Below are 24,896 nucleotides of genomic sequence, written 5' to 3'. Positions count from 1 at the left end.
ACACGGCACTGATGAAGAGAGGTCAGGGCGGCCAATAACAAGCAGAACTGATGAAAATATTGCAAAAACTCGTCAAATTGTGCATCAAAATCATCGGCTGACTGTGGGAAGCATAACAGACCGAGTAAACATAGATAGAGAAACAGTTAGGAAAATCTTAACTGAAAATCTTGGCCTGAGACAGGTGTGTGCAAAAATGGTCCCAAAGGAGCTCACCAATGAACAAAAAGCAAAGGAGAATCGAAGTTTGCCAAGACCTTTTGGAGACGCAAGACAATGGTTTGGGCCATGTTATCACTGGTGATGAAACATGAGTGTACCAATATGACCCTGAAACAAAGCATCAAAGTGCACAATGGAAGTCAGCCAATTCTCCACGATCAAAAACGTTCTGTCAGTCCAAATCAAGACAAAACAATGTTGCTAAACTTTTTTGATATCAGAAGGATTATTCATTATGAATTTGTACCAACTGGACAAATAGTTAACCAAGTTTACTAGTTGGAAATGCTGAAAAGACTGCATGAAAAAGTTAGACGAAAACAACCTGAACTTTTCGCCAACAATTCATGGCTCTTGCATCACAAAAATGCACCACCTCCCTCGGGAGTTTTTCATCAGTAAACAAAGAACTGTATTGGAATACCCTCCCTACTCACCTGATCTGGCCCCCAATGACTTCTTTTTTTACCGGAAGATAAAGGAAATATTGAAAGGAAGACATTTTGATGACATTCAGGACATCAAGGGTAATACGACAACAGCTTTGATGGCCATTCCAGAAAAAGAGTTCCAAAACTGAAGAGTGTCAATGCATAGCTTCCCAAGGGGAGTACTTTGAAGGTGACCATAGTGATATTCAGCAATGAGGTATGTAGCACTTTTCCTAGGATGAGTTCGCAAACTTAATTGTCACAGGTCGTATATTCCATAAAAGACAACTATTCTAATTTTAAAACCAAAGTTTTAGCCTTATTGTTTCACCTTCATGCAAAACTAACATGTTTATTGTTTTAGAATTTCAGAAATGTGTGACTTAAAATCAATATGTAATTTTTCTAATGTCATTGTCTTTAAAAAATCTGTTAAACAGTCTTGATATTTGATAAGAGATTCAGAAGTTGCAATGTTATCATTCCAACATACAATAGATTCTGAAAAATATTCACCTCTTCAGATATTCAATTTCATAAGCAGGAAGTTTGGGGATCTTCTGAACTAATTATTAAAATAAAATAAATTTTAATCTTGATAAATAAAAAAACAAAATGCTTTAAAATTGCTAAGAAGCTTAGTTTGGAAACAAAAATAAGCTTAGTTTAGGTTTTTTTTTTCATAAACTGTTTTTTGTTTGTTTTTGTTTTCTTTAAATTTCTTATGTAGCAGTGTGCATTGCAAAATAGTATCCCTTAAAATGTTGAGCATATCCACAACCCTATCTCTCATGCAATGTGTAATTGGTAGGTGATAGCGACATTTTTTTTTACTTCGATTTTTACAAAAATCCCCATGTGCAACTTAAAAATAACATGGATTTTTCAGGTTGGGTTGGGGTTTTTCTTCTTTCTTTTTAAATTGTTTTCTCTCAATTTACTAATTTTTAAGAGATCATTATCTGCCACTGTTTCAAGAGAATATGGGTAATCACATGGGACTTAATGTCTTTAAAATGGGACATGCTTTAAACATGTGTGTGAAAACATTTGCACATATATAAAGAGATATATTTTTTAATTTTTTTGCACAAAGGCAAGTCATTTCTTAATTTGTCACCACTACAACACAGCCTTCAAAAAAAATGACAAATGCTTCTTTTCTGTTTTACTGAGGCACTTCATCCAAATGCATAAATTCCATAGAAATTGTTGCTATAGAAATGCAAAGGTGATAAATAGTAATGAATTATGCTAGCAAAAACTGCAACTGAAATAGGGCAGTATCAAGGTATATGTTTAATAATGCTGAAATGCTGACTACATTTATTTCTGACTTTATGTATACTCCAAATTGAATGTTCTGAGTCCCAAACTGGAAGGTTCTTTACTACAAAAAATTACACATCTTAATGAAAATATTTCAGCAGGCGTTCCAGATTAGAAAATCAGTACATGCCAAAAAATTTTCCTTTGTACAAAAATAGTAAAATTTAACAAATAATGGATTCAAGTGATGCCAATTGCTTTGTTTTATTTCATGCAAAATTTCTTTATATGAAATAAAAGAAAGTGGGATTTCCTACACAAGATTTGCAGACATCTTGGCTCTCTAGAATAAATGCTTCTTCGAGTTGATTCATGTCTTGTTTATTTTACTAAGGAGCTTATTTTGAAATAGTGCTCCATGACAGAATTTAGAGTTTTTCATGATGTTTATTAAAGAAAAAAAATCATAAGTTAAATCTCCTAAAAAACATTTGGCTTATTTAGGTATTATACTTTAAATACCAAATTATTAACAAGGCATCTGGTAAATGTGAAGATAGCTATTAAACTCTTGTAGCCTTTGATCTTGCTAATTAAGTTTCATAAGACTTTAGAGAGAAAAGAGTTTTCAGTCATCTTACTTAGACCTTAGAGTTTTAGGAAAAAGTTATTTTTGCCCCTTGATACACCCTGCATTCCTTTTTTACTTTTTTTAAATTAAATTTATTGGGGTAACAATGGTTAGTAAAATTACATAGATTTCAAATGTGCATTTCTGTAATACATCATCTATATTATCAGGGCAAAGGGGGTCAAATACACCCTGTGTTCTAAAACTAAAATTACCCTATTTTTTAAAAAAAAATGTAACACTGATACACTCATTCATATTATAAAATTTAACTCCTAGTTGCCAATAAAATCAATACAGTCAGTTTAAGAAAAAGTGGGGAAGGAAAGAATAAGGGGTGGCATGTCTCTCTGAAAATATTTTAGATAATTAGTAACCTCTCTACACCTTTCTCTCCAGAAATGTTACTCTTTATGATTTATATAAGACTTCTAATTTATCCTGCTTTAGCAACACTATAACCAAAATTATTTCAGGTGCAGTTTGGAACTGTGGAGTAGCATGGGTTGTAGTTTCAGATAGGCAAGATTTCAAAGCCAAGTACTCACATTTACTATGGATTTTGGTGAAGATTTAACACCTTCAGTCTCCTTTTTCATCCATAAAATCATAAGGCACTTATCTTACAATGATCTGAATTTTATATCAATGCTCCATTGAAATTATCTTCATGAAGGTCAGCAATATGCTCTTAATTTAAAAATCTAGTAGACATTTAGCTCTCATCATATTCGATCTCTTTGCAATACTTGACTAATCACCATTTCATAATTCTTCAAACTGTTTTCTTACTTGGTTTCTGTGGCCTACCCTTTTCTGCCTTTTTTCTTATTTTCTGACTGTTCATTATCACTCTCTTTTGCAGTTTCTAGTCTCAATGCTATTAATTAAAGGAACTCTGTGCTCTTCTCCCTCTGAATTGTCTTCCCAACAAATTCCATCCACCGCTGCTCCTTTCCATGGCTTCATCCCCCACCTATATACCCTGACAACTGCCCTCTATGTGCCTCCTTTCCAGACCCCTGTCTCCAGCACGTAGTCCCCACACTGCTACTGCATTTGGACAACCTCACTGAATTGTTCTATTAGTACCATTCAAAACTTCCACCCCTTTGACCAAGACAGAAATCTAGAGCTCATCCCAGACTCCTTGCTCTCACATCCCCCTAGTCTATGAAAGCTTATCGAGTCTTCCTCTAAACTATCTCTTCTTATTCTTTCTGCTGCTGCTTTAGTCCAATTCCTTCTGTTTAGATCAATGAAATAGCTTCTACATTATTCAGAGTAGTTGAAATGTTGTAACAGAACATTTGTAACAAATGTGCTAACAAAACTCTCAGTGGTTCAGCACAATAAATATATTTTCCCTGGTCCTGTCACAATCTAGTGCAATTTTGGGGCAGGTTCTGCTCCATTCAGGTAACCAGGCTGCTTCCGTGTAGTGGCCACACCACCTCCTCGTGGCCTGGAGTCCTCTACGACTCCACTGTGTCTAGCAAGCCCGTGAGAGGAGAGAGAGGGTGGAGTTTTGGATATTATTTTGGCTTGGTTTATATACAATGGGAGCAGGGACAGAATAAATGCAATTAAAACTTCCATTCAAAAAGGGGAATGATGGCCGACAAACAGTGTTCACTAGTTCACTGCAATTCTGAAATCCTGCTTGGCAAGTTTTATGAAGTCCCCTACTCTGAGAGAGATTTATTTGATTAAACTTTAATTCTGCTCTCTGGGAATAATTCTGTTGTCCCTTTCCTTGGCCCTTGCTTTTAGGAGTTCTTACTGTCTATTTATTCCCTTTGGGCACAGCTTAAGTGAATGTTACCAAAAGTTTGCCAGTCAAAAGGTGATTTTACAGAGCAAATAGTCAAAAGTATATTTAGTCTGATATTTGGCAATTCTTGACAATACAAGTTCTTCAAAAACTTGGTAGGCTTCTGTTGTTGTATTTGCTTCCATCTATAATTCTCAGGTCTTTTTCCTCTCTCTCCCTCCTTCCTCCCCCTTTCTCGCCTTAACTGTAGCTAAAAGGCTGCATTTATTGGATTATTGTTTGTTATTGAAAGGCCACTGATCTTTGCCATAGAACTAAATCATGTTGTCCAACTAAAAAGTTTTGCTGGCCCTTTGAGGCTCCATGTGGATTCCGGAAGCCGTTGACTCTCCAACCATTTTTCACCCCAAGTCTTTGGACTCTCCCTATAGTTTTTTATCCAGCTTGAAATCTGTCTGGCCAGTTCTTTCTGAGTGCATCTCTTTTTTGAAACACCTTAGCAAAGGAAGCCAATAATAGCTATTACATGCTAACATTCTAATTCTTTTAAAACACTTCCCCCAAAGCAGTGGTTCTCAATGAGTGGTCAGCACAACCCTGGGAACCCCAAAGACCCTTTTAGTGGATCCAAAGGGTCAAAAATACTTCCATAATAGTACTAAGAGGTTATTTGCCTTTTTCACTGTATTGGAACTTGCAACAATGCTACAAAACCCATAGAGGGTAAAACTGTTGGTGTTTTAGCACACATCAAGGCAATGTTACTAAACCATGTAATTGTATCATATCATTGGACCTTGTTTCATATTTGCTGCCATGTACTTAGTTGTTTGTTTGTTTTTTTAAGTCAGTTTGGCTTAAGAATGCCCTTGATGAAACAATAAATATTATCTACTTTATTAAATCTCAACCCTTGAGTACACATCTTTTAAATATTCAGTGAGACCAAAAGAAAAGAACACATAAAGCACTTCTGCATACCAATATACAATGGCTGTCTGAAGGAAAAGCAATATGCGATTGTCTGAGTTGCAAACTCAACTCATCTCTCTTTTATGGAACGCCATTTTTACTTGAGAGAACAAGTGATAAACAAAATATGATTATTCAGACTTTGGTATTTGGCAGTCATTTTTTTTGGAAAATAAATGAAGTGAGACTGTCACTTGAAGGAGAGCAACCTGACAGTATTTTTTGCCAATGACAAAATGTGAGCTTTCAAGTGAAAATTAGAATTATGGAAAATTTGCATCCACCACCATGAGCTTGACAGTTACTGAATTCTTAAAGACTTTTCTGAAGAGTTCAGTGGTGATACTAACAAATATGATTTTTGAAAAATATTATATAATAAAAAGTGTGCTAACAGTATAACTCAATGAAACACTTTTCAAAGTAAACAATATAAGATATTACGCAATCACGCATAGGTAAAAGATCACTTTATAGTGAAAGTAAACCAATGGATTTTAACGTAGTAGTATGTGAAAACTTCACTGACATGATTTCAGATCCCACCTTGCAATCAACTTTTTAAAAAAATTATCACTTGTTGTGTTGTTATGTAGTAGCAAAGAATATCCACAATTCTCTGAAAAGGCTATTCAAATACTTCTTCAAAAGAAAATTGGTCTTCTAACAAGAAATACCTACACATCTGTGTGAGGCCAGATTTTCTTCATGTATTACAATATATCACAACAGAATGAATGAAGAAGCAAATGAGAATCAAGATATCTTCCATTAGGATAGACAGTAAAGAGTTTTGCAAAAATGTGAAACAATGTCACTCTTTTTACTAAATTGTTTTGGAAATACAATTATCATAAAATATGTCAGTTATGTTAACATAATGGATTTATGATTATTTTCAGTTCATTAATATTTTTAACTTAGTTTAATTTTAATATGGTCATTCCTACTCAGTATAACCCATAAACAAAAGCTTTTTGTGACCCTCAAGAATTTTTAAAAGGCTAAAAGGAGCCCTGAGAAGAAAAACCTTTTGAATCATTGTCCTAGGGAAGGGATCAGCTAACTATGGCCCACAGATAATATCCAGCTGCTTGCCTGTTTTGTAAATCAAGTTTCATTGGAACACAGCCACATCCATTTGCTTACAAATTATCATGGCTGCTTTCATGCTATAATAGCAGAATTAAATACTTGCAGCAGTAATGGTATTGCTCCCAAAGCCCAAAATACTTACTATTTGTCCCTTTACAGAAAAGGGGTGATGACCTCTGCCCTAAAATGTTGGTTCTCAAGCCGGGGTGGACATTATAATTACCCAGAAAACTTAAAATAATATTAATGTCCTTCCTCTCCTCCAAAACATGCAAAGAACAATTAAGTCAAAATTTCTGGGAGTGGGATCTGAGCATGAACAGTTTTTAAAATTCTGCAACTGATTCTAATATGTAGCCAGAGTTAAGAGTCACTGTTCCAAAGCTATAAGAATTTGGATATAAATCCTACCTTCCATGTTAATCTAGCAACAGCTTATTCAAGGTGTTTCCCATTCATAACATGGGTCACTGCATTTCAAGCCCCTAAAGTTAGGATCCTCACTGCCTACTGGATAAACACTAAGTCAATGCCACATTTGTTTTTGTTATTTCAACAGCACCCCACTGCTACCTAGGTACAAATTTCAATATTAATCGGGATAGACTATTTCCTGCAGCAAACACTTCTCAAATTTCAGAAGCTAACACAATAAAGGTTTATTTCTTATGCAAATCATGGTGCAATGAGCTTTGGTAGGGGGTCTTTGCTCCACAAAGGAACCCAGCTGCTTCTAGTTAGAGACTTTACCCTCCCTCAGGGTCTCAGAGTACACTGCTAGATCCCTCCACATCAAGCCAGCAGGTGAGAAAAAAAGATCATGAAGATTGGAGTGGAAGATGTTTTCTGGACCAAGAATGGAGACGGCATACAGAAATCCTATTGGCCAGAACTTAGTCATATTGGTCACAACTAAGTGTAAAGGTACAAAATGTAGCCTACGTTTCTGTCTAAAATGAAGAGCAAAAGCGGTTTAGTGAACTAGATTTATCCCTGTCACAATTACCTTCCTTACTAGTGTCATATCGAGCCCTGTGAAGTGCCTCCATGGCCCCTTGTGGTAACTGAATAAGGGCCTGCTATTCCCCAGAACCTGTGACTACATTATCTTACATGGCAAAAGGGACTTTTACAGATGTGATTAAGGCTAGGGACCCTGACAGGGGGAGATTATCTTGGACTAACCAAATGGGCGCAATATAATCACATGAGCCCTAAAAAACAGACAACCTCTCTGGACACAGTCGGCCTCCAGAAGCTGGGAAGAACAAGGAAAATTGATTCTCCTCCAATGCCTCCAGAAGGGAAGAAAGCCCTGCCAACACCTTGGTTTTCATCCAGTGAGAATCACGCTGACCGGACTTCTGACGCAAAGAACTGTAAGACAATAAATCTGGGTAGTTTTTCTCCACTAAGTTTGTGGTAATTCATTATAGCAGCAACAGAAAATAAATACACCCTTCTCTTCTGTGTTCTCACTGCTGTCCATGATATTCCCCAAATTTAAATATTTGCTTGCTCCTTTTCTCAAAAGTCGCCAATGGCTCCTCATTCATTCACTTAACGAATACCTGTTAGGCGACTACAGTGTCAGCACTCACCCTGTCCCAGGATTGCTGCATTGAGTGAGGCAGACGTGCTTCCCACTTCAATGCAGCTTAGGGTACAGTGACTACAGGACACAGTCTAAACTCCTGCATGTCATTCAACGCCTGCCTGAACTAACTCTGAACAACCCACGAACATCATCTCTTGACATTTTCTCTGCTGGAAGAAGAAAAAGTCTTACACACCTCAAGAGTCCGAATATAATGTACTCATTAAACTCCTTCTAAAATGCCATCGTCATCCATGGCCCATTTTAGGAACATCTCTGGCCACCGTATGAAACTGTTCTGCTCTCCTTACTCTTTGTTCACCCGGAAAACACCGACTTTTCCCTTCAAAAGGAGAATATCTCAAATACCAGTCCAGAAAAATAAGGTCACTCCTTGTAGACTCCTTCCCTCTATTACTTATTGCAGAGTTTTTTGTATCCAATTTGGCACTTATTTCACTGAATTGTAACTGCCCCTTTTCCTGCCCTCCTTATGGATTCTAACAGATTCAGAGAGAAGTTCCTAGTACATTTACTTTTAAATAAAGGCTGGAAGTTTTTTCATTCATTCTTTCTCTTCAAATAAGTTCATCAAAACACGTACTTCACCAGAATTTAATTCTGCAGGAATATCAACAGCACCATAAAACCCTCCAAACTGGAAAAACAAACAAGCGTCTAAACCTCTTTTGCAATATCTTTCCCAACATGGATCTCCTACCATGTTTCCCCCAAAATAAGACCTAACCAGAAAATAAGCCCTAGCATGATTTTTCAGGGTGATATCCCCTGAACATAAGCCCTAATGTGTCTTTTGGAACAAAAATTAATATAAGACCCGGTCTTATTTTCAGGGGAACATGGTGTCTATTTCAAAGAGCATCCTTCCTAGAGAAACATGAGATGGAGAGAAACTCTGAGAATCCTACATGATGACAATCAGACTGAATGTGGCTATTACAAAACTAAGATTCTGCTTGTTCTTCTTTTAGTATATTTCTGCAATTTATTTAAAATTTGTGAAGGTGTATAGTGCCTACAATTTCAACACATACCTGCAACAAATAACCCGCCAGTAGATTAAGTTTATATGAATAATTTCATTTGAAAGGATTTAGTCCATCTGCCTATAATAACTGGAGGGGAAAAAAGCAGTCTTTTTATAAACATTTCGAGTGTAGAACATTAAACATGTTGTGGAACTATTTTGGTGCAATTTATTGTTAAGGTTTTCTAGAAAAAGAGAGACACTGGTCTGTTTTATGCATTGACATATTTTTCTAGTACAGTCAACCACTCCACGCAAGAATCACATTCTATTTAATTGAGTGGACAGCACCTCCCTCATCAATTATTAAATGTCCCTGCATCTGGATATTTTCTGCTCACTACAGTGAACGTTAATATATTTTACTCAGTGATATATCTATAATGTATGAATTGTAATCTGTTAAATAATTTATTGTTTAAGGATAATATTTTGATAAATTCTTATTGTCACTACTGCAGAGCCATTCTGCAGTCAAATTTTAATGCATTTTCAACCACTTCTTGAACAACAACTATGTTGCATCTACTATGTGTAAAGTGAAGGGAGAGATAAGAAAAGAAACACCTGTAGAATAATTACAAGTTGGTGAATAGAGTAAAAATGTATTCTGACCATAGGGCCATAATTTCAATATATAAATCCAGCTGTCACTACAAGAAGTTTTCCTGAACGTTTTCACTTATCATATATTAACAACTCTCATCCGGAATCTAGCAGACATTGGATTCCTGCTGGCCCCGTGGGTTAGTTTTTCTGCACACTGAATAATAGTAATTACCTATTGTCCTCATCTGCATCTCCCAACACATCAGTTTTGTCGTGGGCATTGATTCTCTACCTAGGAGTCTAACCTACTAACCACAGGGTACACAGGAACTGAGGAATTATCTATCCCCCAAGAGGTCAGAAGTGCTGTCTACCTCTACGTCAATAAGCATTAAAAACCAACCAATGCATTAAGTCTAACACATCACAATGGCTATAAGGACCTTTTTTTTTTTTTTTTTTTTTTTTTTTTGAGCACAGAAATTGCAATGCTGAAGTCACAATTATCCAGCAATTAGGTTTACAGCTGTAGTTACCCTTTCAATAATCAAGTCTACCAAAATGTGCCCACACTTCTTTCTGCTGAATTTAATCAGGAAGATTTCTAAAGCTTTCATTTTTATGCAGGTTTCTGAAACCAAGGAAGCAATTGCATCTGAATGAAGTAATAATGACCAACCTTATGAAGCAGAAAGAACAATAATTTATCCATCTAACATAAGCCTAATTTTTTTTAAATAGGGTATTGCCATTCTTTATTTCCAAATGCAATATATTCTGAGTCACCATAAAAAAAAAAAAAATGGGCTGCCAGAAGAGTGTGTAGTTTAGTAAATAATGAATGTGAATACCTAATGTTTTAGGAATGCTTTCAGCTACAGGTAAACACCCTAACTAAAGTGGATTTTTGTTTTGTTTGATTAGGGAATATTTTTTGTTCCCATAGTGAGAAATCAGAGTGAGCAGTACTGGACTGGTTCAGCAAATCAGCCACGTCAAAGACTCTGAGATGTCCTTGACCTTTCCTTCATAATTACAAAAAAGGCTACTGCAGCTTCCACAATTTTACCCCTCTCTACTGGGAAGAAGGATGAGATAGTGAGAAAGGTGGTACCAATATCTGAAAATAAATGTTTCGTCAGGAAGATCCCAGAAGATGCTTGTTTGTGTCTCATAGGCCAGAATTTTGTCCCAAAGTCCCTGCTGGCCTAAAGGTGGCAAGAGAGAGGAGAGAAAAGGAAAAGCAGCTTCTGACACTGAGAAACTGCCCTCACACGTAGAGCTAGGCCTCCGTGCCGTCAGGACCTAGCGCAGCACTCCCAGTGGGCCTTGGTGTTCTGCTGCCCATAAACAACCTTCCAAATCCCCACCAGTGTCCATGATGAAGTGAGAAAAAGAAGGCAACTCCATGATCTCCTCTCAGCACAGAAACAAGGTATTATGCAAACCACATATCTCCATATCCTGGCTAATAGGGAGACCTGCTGCTCTTTTCCCAATGATAGCTTTGGACTCACTTTATTTTTTCCATCTTATGCATAAGGTTTCTGAAATATCCAATCCTAGAATTATCCCCAATTCCTGATAATAACCAATCCAGAGCAAAGCCACTTCTTTAAACCCTCCTTCAAAATCCCCTGAGTCCAGATCCTATAACAATCTTTTCAGACACCTTCGATGGAAATGTCCCACATTTTCCATGTGTGTGGTCTCCTTCTTTGTAACCAGTAACAAATCCAACTTGTTCAATCACAGGTGTGTGCCTGATGGTCTTTAGCTGGGAAATATTGACACAGAAGATGGGGTCAACCAAACAATGGTATATGTCACATCTCTGTTTCATTCTAGTCAATTTTTAATTAAAATGAAGTACCTTAATATGTCATGTTTCAAAATCCTTAACTGAAAAAGAAGCCAGCATACACAGAACAGAACATCTGATGAATAATCAAGGGATAATTGCTGTAACTAACTAGTTAAGTGACCCCGGTAAGTCATCAAAGGACAGAAAAGGAACTGACTGTACAAGAGTCTAGTGAACCAGTTAATATTAACTGTGTTTGAGAGATGACAAAATGAAAGCTCCAAGAGATTGAGGACACTTTCTTATTTACATTTGATAAGTAACAGAAGCAGCATTTGAACCCAGGTCCTAACTCTAAAGTCTAAATGTTCCCATTACCCCAAGTTGTCTCACCGAGGTTTAACATCTTCTTCTGTGTGAACTGCCTGGATTGTTGGACTACAATTTTAGAGGCCCATTTCTTAGAGGATGATTCATAATTTTCACATTTACTCTTTTTAAATCCTACCTGATCTCTAGATGAAAGGTGCAGGAATAATGTGAGGTAATGTATGTTTATGGAGTTTGGGATTTGAGCAAGTCCTTTGCTAAACAGCATGAATCATGAATTTGACCTACCATTTGAACTTCCAAGTTGAATTAATTTTCAGTTCCTTGTAATTAAAAATATGACAACTTCACTTAAGGAATGGTAGTTGTTATAGCAGCCCAAACTAAGATAGATATAAATGCATTTCTTTAAGACTCAAATATATCCAGTAATTATCTCTGACTGATGGGATTATGGGTGGTTTTATTTTCTTTTTATTTATCCACATTTTCCAGATTTTCTACCAGAAACATATATAATAATAATTTGAAAAATGTATAAAGTGAAGTTTTGAAACAAATACTAATATACCGCAATAAAAATACACTGTTCAGTATTTCAGGTGCTAAATTCACTTGTCCTTTAAAAAATAAATAAATAACCTAGACAAAAGACAACCTCTCTACATGCCATGAACTAGCTCAGAGATGCCAATCTAAGGGCCATTCTAATTCTAAGAACCGTGAACACCCTTATTCTAAGAGGTTTGTTTTTCAAATAATTGTTTTTGTTTTCTTCTCTGCTTTCAAATTTGGAAATCTAGCTTAAAATAAGTACTTTATGTGTAAACTTAAACATAAATTTTTCAAAAGAAACATTATGAAAATAAGTATTACCTTGTAAATTTTTTCATTGTGCTATTATCCAAATAGACTTCTGAAAGTGAAAAAAAAACAACTTGTTTACTTAGTATATTTGCTTTAACATGTTGCATTTCTATTTAATTTTTAAGCCAATGCAATGTTGCAAACCAACAATTGTGCCATGACATTTGGAAAGAAATGGTAACACCGGAGTTTGTTTTCAGTTCTTCTTTTTCCTTTGGGCATTTTATTTTTAAAACAGGAAGGGCTTTTAAAAGTCATCAAAAAGTGTGTGCCTTATTTAGCTGCTTCATTAATGGCATATATTTAAACCCTGCTGAAATGAGAAGTTGAAGAATTAATTTGCCCACATAGAAAACATTACAACAGCTACCTTGTATTAGTTATCTATTGTTATTTAGATTAGTAAACACTGGCTTATTTCATCTTCATAGCCGTACTTCAAAGCAGGTATGATTAACCCTGTTGTACAGATGAAGAAATTGAGTGAGCAAAGGCAGCCTGCAGAGACGGGCTTGAACTGAGATACCTGCTCTGATCTTTGCCATAACTTCCAACTCAGACTTTGGCCCAGGAAAAGGAGTGACTAACTGTGAGAGAGGATACCCTAGATCAAACCTGGCTTCAACTCCAAAAGTTGCAACTGGATTCACGCACACACCCACTTCCATTCCAAAATAATAGGTTCCAAAAGGCTCTAAGTCAAGCTCCTGGTAGACCAGAACCAATCTTCCCTTGATACATTTTCTTACCCACTAGGTTAACTCAGTCACACCCTCTCGATGTGTTATTTATCAGCCTTTCTTTGCACTTCATTGCATCTGAACTTTGCCAGCCTCATTCTAGGCCATCCTATAAGCTTTAACAACTTTTAAACTAAAAAGGAAAAATAGCTTAAAGGCACTGGTTTCCTCATAGGAAGTACCTCTGTTCCTATATTAGGAAGTCCCTCTGTTCCTGTGTAAGTTCTATGTAAAAAGGCTGCTCAACTTTCCTCTGACGAATCAAAGCTCCATGTACCAACAGATGTGCCAGTGTCTCTGTCTTGGATGCCTGAATCCAAGGCACTTGTATAAAAATGTCCTGTTAACAAAGTCATATATATTTTTAAATGTGCATAGAAAAATAGACTAAAAGGAAATAATTACACGTAAGTAGTGGTCAGAGCCACGAAGGCTATAGTACACATCACAACTCTAAGATAAATCAGTCTCACGGACTCCACGGAGAGGAGCACACCCTGTTGTTGTCTCACTCAGCCTCTCTGACCACGGTTATCCCTCAATGGGATGGATGATATTGGGTGATTTTTATTTGCCTAAGTAGAGAGATGCCACAATAATGATTCCATTTATGTTTTGCTTTTTAATTCCCTTGTGAAACAAATACCAGCGAGTCACCCACGGAGGATGAGTCAACTGAGGAAGTCACATATACTTTGAAGGCTAAGAAGGAAAGACGTCTGACAGCTAAGCAGACTTCCCAGGGTTGAAAAAATGGACGTGGACATAGGCCATACTGGGCAGGCAGCATACCAATCTTATCCCAGGATTTTGGCGGGGCTAGAGTCCTTCCAAAAAAAAAAGTTGATACGGGGGAGTCAACTCACTGGGCAGTAAGAACTGTAAGATTTTAACTTCAAGCGGAGGCAACCTGGATTGAAATTAACACTCAAATACCTCATAGGGCATGCCAGGTTAAAGGCCGTGAGAGCAAGACTCTCCTGCAGAGTCAAAGAGTGGTGATCATCCAAAGAGAGACCATCAGTTTTAAGAGCCACAGGGGTATGGCAGGAAATAATGGCAGCAAGAATAGCCACGGATGGAGTCAACACCAGAGCTCTTCCTGCTTGGGTCTGGAAATCTAATGGACTCCTAGGAGAGGAAGAAACCCACAGGAGAGATAGTAGGTCAACATATGGACGTTTGATCCTCTTTCAATTTAATTTGGAGAAATAAGAGGTTTGAAACTATGTGCAGTCATTGCTTCATCATGCCTTTCTTTATCTCGTGAGTTATCTGCAATGGGTGTACATTACTATTTTAAAAATTAATATTACTAGGTTAAAATTGTTAATAGGACCAATTATATAATCATATATATATGTATGTATATAAACTTACATATGTTAGTTTTGTAACTAAAGAATGTGCTATTGGTTTTAAGAAACACATTAATACTTTCAGGCCACAAATATATCATATAGAAAATATTACTTCAATGTGCTAGAAGAGATGGGATGATACTAGAACATATAGAGAGAAGATAGGCAAAACCCCGCAAGACAAAGGTTGCTTGAGGGTATTTGGGCCCTGATAATGTGGCACATCCCCTCATCTCCTACAGGAAAGTTTTAGACAGGGAGAATGTAAATATTTTCTGTTTATTAAATGACTGGTCCCATTTAAAGCATTTCTGAAGATTTCTTCCTGAAAATATTAATAATAACAACAATGACCTCCTTCCTCTTTCCTTAGGTTACTTTGAAGAGACCTCTCATTTACATTTGTGCCAAAGAGAAGTTCTTCTTTTCTTTAATGAACAAAAAGAATTATGTCCACTTTATACTATATATCCTCTTATCTACGTTTGTCATGACAGAATCTAGATGACACCTGTATGGGTTTTAAATTTCTCTTTACTGTTGCCCCCTGCAGAGAAGCTATATTTTACTCCACTCAAAATATTTATTGCCAAAGACTCTTACTACTCTTATGTAAAACACTCAATGGGAAATTTAAACACACACATATGTGCAAAGTTTGCACTTAGACTGTGTTTCAAATTTTACTTTGATTTCTGTAAAGTCATCCAATGATTTATTTTAACCTCTTTTATGCACAAGACATTCTGGTAACAAAATGTATGAATTACTCCAGAGAAAGAAAACATAATGTGAGGATGATCAAAGAAAAATCTTAATTCTGGAACAAAACATGTTATTAAAATTTACCACTTATAATTTAATTGTGTTGGTTAAAACCTTCTATTTATAAACTAAGACACTAGGAGGAAATAGGGAGGAACAGTATAGCCTTTATTATTATAATGCCTATTTTTAAGAACTGTAGTAAACTGCTAGTCAGGTGCTGAAGCTCAGTGGCTAAATCAATCAATCAATCAAAAAAACCCAAATATTTCAGGTAGACTAAAATCAGAATTGCCTGAAGGACTGGAGGACCCTCATTCCTTTTTTGAGTTAAAACTCTCCTACCTCATCTAACCATCCACTCCCATTGTGTGGTAGAAAACAATAAAGCTGAAATTTAAAGTCAAAATTAATATATTACAATGGATCTGAGAGCAAACCATTGGAACTAGTCAGACAACTTTCTGTGACGGGAACCCACAACTATGAAAAATTAAACTTCCTATAATTTTATAAATTACAGCAGGGATACCTGTAATTACCCACATAAATTATGACAAAATAATTTGCCCTTAAGGTGTTGGATTACATTTGAAGGGAGGCTGCCTTGTTTGCTATACTTAAGAAAGAAGGCATGTTGACACACAGAAGAATAATAGCTAATGCATTTTGGATAGCGCTGAGAAAAAAAGATTTTAAAGAAACCTGATAAACAGTACATAGGTGTTTTCTACAAGGAGATTCAATAAGCCCAACAAAACAAGTTATGTGTGATAGCCAAAACTACCTCTACACACACACACACACACACACACACACACACACACACACACCATCCTTTTCCACTAGCTCCTCCAACACAACATTAGCTGGCACACTGTGATCTAGAGTGAACCAGATCTGGTGTTTATTCCCCTTTTTGGATATGGCTACCACTGTAAATGAAGCCTGGCTCCTTTGAGATAGGAGCAAGTTCTACAGGAACTAAAAGCTACACAATGCCTGCTCCCAGAGAACTGGCAGAGCCTCCAAATGTTAATCCCATCATAAAAAGCAAACATCATTTCAGTCCTGATAAATTAGACACATAAGATGAAGGAAATGGCATGCATTATTCCTGTAACCAGTCATCTAAAGTAAATGGGCTCATTTATACATAGCTTTGCTATTTAAGAAATATTTGAAGGCAGACAAGCTTAAAGTATAAGTTAGAACATGTCACATCAAGCAACTTAGAGAATCCCATAAGTGGTGTGATGTTTTTGTTTCCCTGAGTGCGTAGTTCCCATTCATTATTCCAGGTGGAGGGGCCATTGGTGTCCCTGTAGCCCATTGCAAAATCTTAATGTAAGACTCTTCTATCTATAAGCAAGGTGTTTCTCTTTCTTTGCTTTACACAATACATGGACTCCAGAGAGCAAAGTTCCTCTAACACATTATTCCTAAGAGGGCTCTTGCCACCACCCTTCCCACAGAGTAAGCACTAATTCTTTTCCAGGATTTTGACATTTACCTACTTGAATACAAAGGTGATTTGAAAATTTTCACTGTATTTGTTATTTAATTCTAATGGGCCAACACCCTTCATAAACAATCCAGTGCTGTTCAAAACAGAAGTAGGTTATTCATCCTAGCTAAAAATATGGTGATCTTTTTAATAGGAATTGTCGTTGAATGGAGCTATTCTCTGGCTAGACCCATTAAAACCAGTCACAAGATAAAGAACATATGTAAATGTTCTTTCGTAGACAAAATATTCTTAATTGCCTAGATTACATTCTGTAATTCAGTTAAATAGTTTCTGAAACTACATGTTAGTAAAACAATGATGTATTGTTTCACTGTCACCTAGTACCTTAAAAGAATGTAGTATTGGAAAGTTTACTGGGTCAAAAGTGGGAAGACCTGATTGCTATTTCTAACTCTACAGCAATGTTCAGTTCTCCCTTTTGTCAAATAGTATATAATTCTAGGGGCTTAAGCAGGTCCTTAAAATTTCTCACCCAAAAAGGAATGCAAGCTATCCAGGAAGGAAGGAAGGAAGGAAGGAAGGAAGGAAGGGAGGGAGGGAGGGAGGGAGGGAGGGAGGGAGGGAGGGAGGGAGGGAGGGAGGGAGGAAGGGCAGAGGGAGCAAAGAACCACCCACTTGGGTCCTGCAACACCAAAGGAAAACCCTGTGATTTTATCCTCCACGTGGATCTCTAACAACACAACTATAGCCATCATTATTCACAGAAACTCTTCTGTGTTTAAACCTTTAAACAACCCACTGAATATTGAAGTAGGCAACCTGCAAATTGCTTTACCACTGAAACAACAGGTAAAAAAATGCCTAAGTATAATTGTAAAGAAAAATCTCAAAGTAAGAAATGAAGTTATCATATGTGCAATGCTGAGGTTTTGAGGTGACCTACAGAATTCATCTACAGTTATAATCCTTATAGGTAGATCTTTGTACGATTGCTCCAAAAAATGTACATTCCGGACCTATGCTGCATTAACTAGACTCCATCTACGGCAGCTCCTAGTTTCCAGTGCATATAGCAGAACAACACTCCACGAGCCAGTCACATAACCTATGTGAGAATGGCAATGCAAGAATCCTGAAAAAATGCATTTAGAAGGCATTTCAGGTCCGATGAATATCACCAAATGTTTTTAATTACAATGTCACCAGTATTTATATCTCTGTTTATCTCTCATTGCCTCAAGCCTTGGTTTCTGCTGATTAAATCTGTCTTAGTAACAGTTTCATAATATTGCTTCTAGATATGTAATGGCCATAGAGGCTCTATTTTCTGCTTAACATGTCCTAATGAATCCCCACGTTTTCATATTTTCCCACAGGAAAGCAACATGGTATATTAGAAACAAATTAAGGCATAATGATCTCTCCCCCCTCCTCTATCCTGAATAAGTCTCTGAATCTTCTCTATATAATCCTATATCCTTTCATTTTTAAATAAGTAAACCACTACCATGTTTTCCCCAAAATAAAACCTAGCCAGACAATCATCTCTAATGCATCTTTTGGATTAATATAAGACCCGGTTTTATTTTACTATAAGACCTAGTCTTATCTAATCTAATATCATATCATACCGGGTCTTATATTAATTTTTGCTCCGAAAGATGCATTAGAGCTGATTGTCCAACTAGATCTTATTTTGGGGGAAACATGGTATTTGATTTTAGCTTTTAAAAATGATGCCAATATCGGTCACATGTCTTACAAAGTTCTAGAACTTACTGCAAACTCATTAAAATCAACAATAACAAAAAGGAAACAAACCTCCAAAAGGTCAGAGCTTTAGCTAACTTACATATTCACTAAAAATTAGCACCACGTGATACTGAAAATGTTGGATACAACCTCACCATCAAATCTGTAATTCCAGTACTGCACACATGCACATACGTATTCACCACATAGGAAAAAACCTGGTTAAACTCTCAGAGATTTTCTTTGTAACACTTGCCTTAAAATGAATTTTTTTTCCCCAAAATATTATAAATCATGGTATTTTAGATCACCCAGTATCTGCCATATTTGGTTTAAAATGATTAGTATTTTAAAGGTAAGTTAAATATATTTTAAGAGAGAGTTAATATAATGAACACTTTAACATGGCAACACATAAGCAAATTCTGTGTATACAAGTGATATTCCAAAAATATCCATTGTTATTTCTTGTGTCATAATTAAACCTGAGGCACTCAGTATGTATGTGTTGACTGAGTTTTTGCAAATCCTCTTAAAGGCAGGCCATCCATGGGTTGGAAGACAAACAGCTTTCAGTCACTTGGCACTGCCAGGTTGTGGGGACACTTGCATCTCTCACCCTCAAATTTTCACTGAATTCTGAAGTTATATAGGCTGCTCCAGGATAAATCTGGATTTTGGTGAATAAATAATAGGTCCATCTTTTCTTACATTTTCCTGGTTATTTTGCTAAATAGGTTGCAAAATATGCCTCCCTCTGTAAGGCCTGCTGGGCAAGTATTTTTTCTAGGACATAAAACAGGAATACCAAGAAAATTTCATGATCACAATACAACCTAAAACTCTTGAAGTTTTCCATGGTTTATTACAATCAAGTACCCAATCTGTTAATTAGGGACTCATATTAAATACTGCGTCATTGTATTTAATATGAGTCCCTAATTAACAGATTGGGGACATATATATATATATTTCCATTTGAAGACTCTCCAAAATGTATCTCTTTTATTTTTTTCCCTCTAACTCTCTTTTCCCAGATGTTTTCAATCAGCCTAGAAAAAAACTGCATAAGCCAGTCAGGTAAAGTCTTATACATTTCCAAAAGGGTAGACATTATTAAATCCTTCAACTCCAAATGGAGACATCAGAAAGCTATCTAGACAATTAATGGTATTGTCACATATACTTTTTAATAAAAAATTATATATGTTAAAAACTTCTATATATGAAACATAGACTTATGAAGTTGATAAAATATAGTATAAATTATTCCAATTCTTATCTTACATTAGTCTTATTCCAAGCTCTCCTAGTGCTTGCATAATATAATTCAAGGTGAAAATGACTGTTCGATTTTGGGAACATAGTTTTTTTTTTCTATTAAACTCAGTCCAGACATAGGCAGTTTTAAAGAATGGGGTTACTTTTCATTTTTTATCTAAGACTCAGTTTGTATCAATGTTGACATAGATTATAGTAACAAAAGAGATAGCCATGTCTGTTTTTAAACAGTTACACTAATCTTCTGTGTATTATTCTTTGTACGCCCTTTGCCTGGTGAATACTCTGGAAAGATTTACATATGGTCCTAACTATACATCAGTAAGAACAGAAAATGCTCAGTTTTGATATCATGATCTAAGATAACACACCTTGAAAATTGCAGCATTCTTTTTTTTTATATTTCTGTTAAATCTCACAAAGTGGCTGATTCATTTTGTTATATTAAAAATGAACATATTTCAGAAGTGTGTGAAAGTTCAAATATCCTACAAGTGTATATGAGGCATTTCATTCAGATGCTTTAATTATCAGATTTTTATGTCACTTCTTCTATTGTGAATTTTATCAACAGAAACACATATAATCATAAACACTTGCAATCAGATACTATTAAATACTACTTATTGTACAAAAAAAAAAAATAACTACATCTTTGTTGATAAAACCTAAATTCCTAAACTTGCCTTTTTGAAAGGCCTCAAAGATTTTGCCACCAACTTTATCTTCCTCCTTCTCTGTGAATTACTGTGAGTTGCCCACCAGAGGCCAGTTTGCCTTTTTCTGCAATCAGAACTCCAGTCTATATAGCCCATCCCCAGGGGGTGAATTATGAGCATCCTAAGATGCTATGAGCATCATAATGCCATTCCCTTTGCCAGATAGCCATTTTTCCACCCACCTTTGCAACTAGGAGTGACAGTATTTCCTGATAAAAGAACAGATGTGGCTGGAACCTCCTCTTCCCTCTTATCCTGATATGGATATGAAACTTGTTTAATATGGTTGCGGCAGCCATATTAAAAACCAAAGGGCCTTAGGAGAAGAAGAAAAAGCCAAAAAATGAAGGAGGACAGAATGGAAAGCTAGAAAGCCTATATCCTTGAGCACTGGAGCAATGGAAACAAAGCCAACAATCACCTATCTCCTTACTGCTTGCTCTAAGAGAAAACACTAACCACTATGTATTTAAGCCATATTTTCTGTTACTTGCAGCCAAAAGCAGCCTATCTGATAACTTCTGCTTCACACCTGCAGTACATTCTCACTGGACCATTTCCCTTTGCCCCAAACATCAGACATTTTCCTACCTTCATACCTTTTCTCCACTTTGCATTGCATATAGCAAGTGTTTAATAAATATTATAAAATGAATGATGTGAACCAGTTGACTACATTTTAAGTTTAAATAAATTGTCCATGGCCAGATCAATCCATCCAAAATTATTCACTGACTAACTATGATGTGTAAGACATGGTACCACCATTAATTTAAATTTTGACCTTTCATTTCATCAGAACCATTCTATCCACCCCACATAATTTCTTGTGTTTTGCTTTTATAAAGAAACAAACCAAAGGCCTCAATACTAGTTTGCTATACAGGGTGCTTGTCTAGAGGACAGAACCAGCTCCCCTGCTGTGTGTCTAGCTCACTGCTGGTACTCAATGAATATTAAATTATAATAATACTGCTATGGGTATCATTCAGGTTCTCCAACATTGTTACAAATTTTTACTCTGTTTGTGAAGTGTGTGAGATCCTATAATAAAAATGTTTTATGGAAGTGAATGCAAATTATATACAGTTTGTCAGTCAGCTTAGCCAGGTCACATTAGGAACACATTAGTCTCAGATAAAGATGTATTTTAAAATCTTCTGTTAGTATGACTCAACTGCAGGAGTATAAGGTTCCTAATTTACTATAATAAATTATATCTCAAAAACATTTGCCATCAGACTGCAACTATTCTCAATTCTAGAAAAAAAAAGGAACCATTCTTTCTTACAGGAAAACCAAAATAGGGCAAAAATTATTTTTAAAATAAAAAAGTAAACTTAAGTCATACCTCTACTTAAAAGTATTCCTGGGAGATTTTGTTTTAATCATTTTTTAAACTACTGCATTTAGAGGAGCCATACAACTATTAAAGAAAAAGAAATTTCAAATTTATTCACAGAACTATTACTTCACAGGGTGCTGTCAAAAGTCCTGAGATGGTCCCACTGGCATTTGTTGTATCTCAAAACTTGCAAAGAAGTCTGCTTCATGCAATTTTGCTTGAAATTGCTATAGCTCATCAACCTAGGAATTATTAAAGCACGATAATCCCCACTGACCTTTTATCTGCTTGTTCCTTCACTCTGTTTCTGAAACTCTATCAAACACATTTTCCTTGCTTACTTAACTCTGTCTTCATAATCAGCCCATCAGCTGAAGACAAGAGAGGAACTCCCTGAATAACTCTTTTTTAAAAGTGTGGAGAAGTTCTTTAGGATAGAATAGTCTTCATTTAAAACCACCATTATTTTATTCCTGGGCATTTATCCCAGAGAAATACAACCTTATGTTCTCACAGAAACCTCTATACTGATGTTTCTAACAGCTTGTGTCTAAAATCCCAAAACTGGCAACAACCCAGTAGTCCATCCTTCAACAGGTGACTGGATAAACAGTCTGCAGTGCATCCATATCATGGAATACTACTCAACAAGAAAAAGAACAATACTTATACACACAACAACTTAGATCAATCTCCGGAGAACTATGCTGAGTGAAAAAAAAACAATCCCAATTACAAACTTATGATGCTATTTATAACATTCTTGTAATCACAACATTATAGAAACAGAGAACAGATTAGCAGTTGGCAGGGTTAAAGGTTGGGAAAGAACAGAGAGGAAGTGGGTGTGGCTGTAAAAAGGGCAACAAGAGGGACGCTTGTGATGAAAACATGCCATAGTTTGACTATAAGTATATCAATATCCTGTTTGTGACATTGTACTACAGTTCGCAAGATTTCCAACTGGGGGAAATTGGGTAAAGGAATCTTTACATAGTGTTTCTTACAACTCTATATGAATCTACAATTATCTCAACACGAAAAGTTTAATGTTTACCCAGCATCCATTCCATCTCCTTTTGACAACTCTCAGATGTTTCTTGGAACCACCTTTCCCTATTTTCAGCCCATGTGGTCCAGGTGGTATAATCCAACATTGGGCTTCATGGGTGGATATGTAATTTAGACCTGCTCAATCAGTCTAGTCCATTTCCTTCAGTTCAGTTCAGGAATGGCTATGTGATTCAAATTGGTGCACTGATACTCAGCTGAACTGTGGAGGAAAAGAAGCTCTCTTTACTGAAGTTGCTTAGTTTTATGAGATGAAAACCTTGAACCATCAGGGCCCACCGCATTAAGCCAACCAGAGAATGGAGCCAGTGCAGAGGAAAGCAGGGCCAAAAGATGGAGACCTGAGTCCTAATAAAATCTGTGCCCCTGAATCCACCCATCCTGAAGTGAGTATACCCTCTGGACTTTCCAGTTATATGAACCAATAAACACCATTTTTGCTTAGATTTATTTTTGAAGTTTAATTTAAAAAGAACTTTAGCAAAGGTTAGTATGACATTCAACATATAACACAAGTATTTCTGTAAGCAATTTAGTAAAGTTTGAAATAGTTTGTACCATAACAAAATCGTTATTCTACCAGTGAGAATTCTGAGTTGTACATTTTCTCTCTTAAGTTTAATGCCAGTTTTCCTCCCCTTCTGATCTTGGTCTCCCACTGATTTTCTTGAACAACCGAAGTGTTTTCTGTTGTATGCTGTAGTTTTTGTATTTTGCCCACTTTTCCACTGGGGTGTACATTCTTATTAATTTGTTAGAGATCTTTGCATATTAAGGACAGTAAGACTCAGTCTATCATGTACGTGGAAAATACTTTTTCCTACTGCCCATCTGTCTTTCAGTTTCACTTGGAATGTTTATTTCATACAGACGTATTTAATTATTTATACCTAAATTTATCAGTCTTACTCTTTTATTATTGTCAGCTTTTGTGCCACACTTTAAAAAGGCCTTCTCCAACCCCAATATTATGTTTAAAATCTGCCCATATTTTCTTGTTACATTTCTAATTTCTTTTTTTTTTAACAAGCATAAATAGTGTCAAGAGCACTATAGGAATGACTTTTTTTTTCCCAAAAAAGTTACATGTTGGAGAAACACTTATTTACTAATGCATGTTTTTCTCACTGATTCAAGATTGTAACTTTCACAAGTGCTGAATCCCTCTACATGTTTGGGTCTGAGGATGGACACTGTAGTTTGTTTCTTAACATCTATATCTTAGCTCGTACCACATTGTTTTAGTTCCAGCAACTTTATAATATATTTTAACATCTGGTTAGGCAATGTTCCTTCTTAATATTTTTCTTTTTCAGAATTATTTCATCTGTCCTCACATGTTTATTCTACAAAGTGAAATTTAGAATCATTTTGTCAAGTTCCTTACTACCCTCCCCACAGCAAATTGTGACTTTTACTGATAATACACTGTGTATAGAGAAAATTTAAATCAAATGTTTAAAAAAATTAAGTCTACTTTTTCTAAGGTATATCTCTCCATTTAGTCAAATCTTTTGTCATGTTCTCAGATTTTTTTGCCATACTATATGTTGTAATTTTATTCATATAGGTCCTGCACTTTTCTTAACACTTTTCTAAATATTAATATCATTTAGTTGTAAAGGTAAATGAAATGTTTTCTCCTTATATTTTCTCTGTAAGAAAAGCTACTGATTTTGTTTTGTAGCAAACCACCTTAATGGATATTCTTATTTTCTTTAAAAAAAAAAAAAAAAAAAAAAAGACTCTTTCGTAAATCTGCAAGGTATACCATTTTTTCAGTATATTCCAAAAAGATCAGT

General features: G+C 35.9%; 1 long non-coding RNA gene across 2 annotated transcripts in view; it reads left to right on the top strand.

Annotated features, from left to right (window-relative positions):
• Positions 1 to 325: 325 nt before the first annotated feature.
• The window catches only part of LOC141569471 (uncharacterized), a 37,761-nt gene continuing 13,190 nt past the window's right edge, over positions 326 to 24,896 (top strand). Inside the window, exon 1 of one of the 2 annotated variants that reach the window (XR_012493155.1) lies at positions 326 to 870. This is a non-coding gene — a long non-coding RNA (uncharacterized LOC141569471). The remainder of the gene's footprint in view (positions 871 to 24,896) is intronic. The other variant, XR_012493156.1, reaches the window with a different exon arrangement.

This window comes from Rhinolophus sinicus, linkage group LG02, assembly GCF_036562045.2.
Source record: "Rhinolophus sinicus isolate RSC01 linkage group LG02, ASM3656204v1, whole genome shotgun sequence".
In the NCBI taxonomy this organism is placed as follows: domain Eukaryota; kingdom Metazoa; phylum Chordata; class Mammalia; order Chiroptera; family Rhinolophidae; genus Rhinolophus; species Rhinolophus sinicus.
The sequence above is the reverse complement of the archived record's forward strand: the minus strand, read 5'-3'. Positions and strand labels throughout refer to the sequence as shown.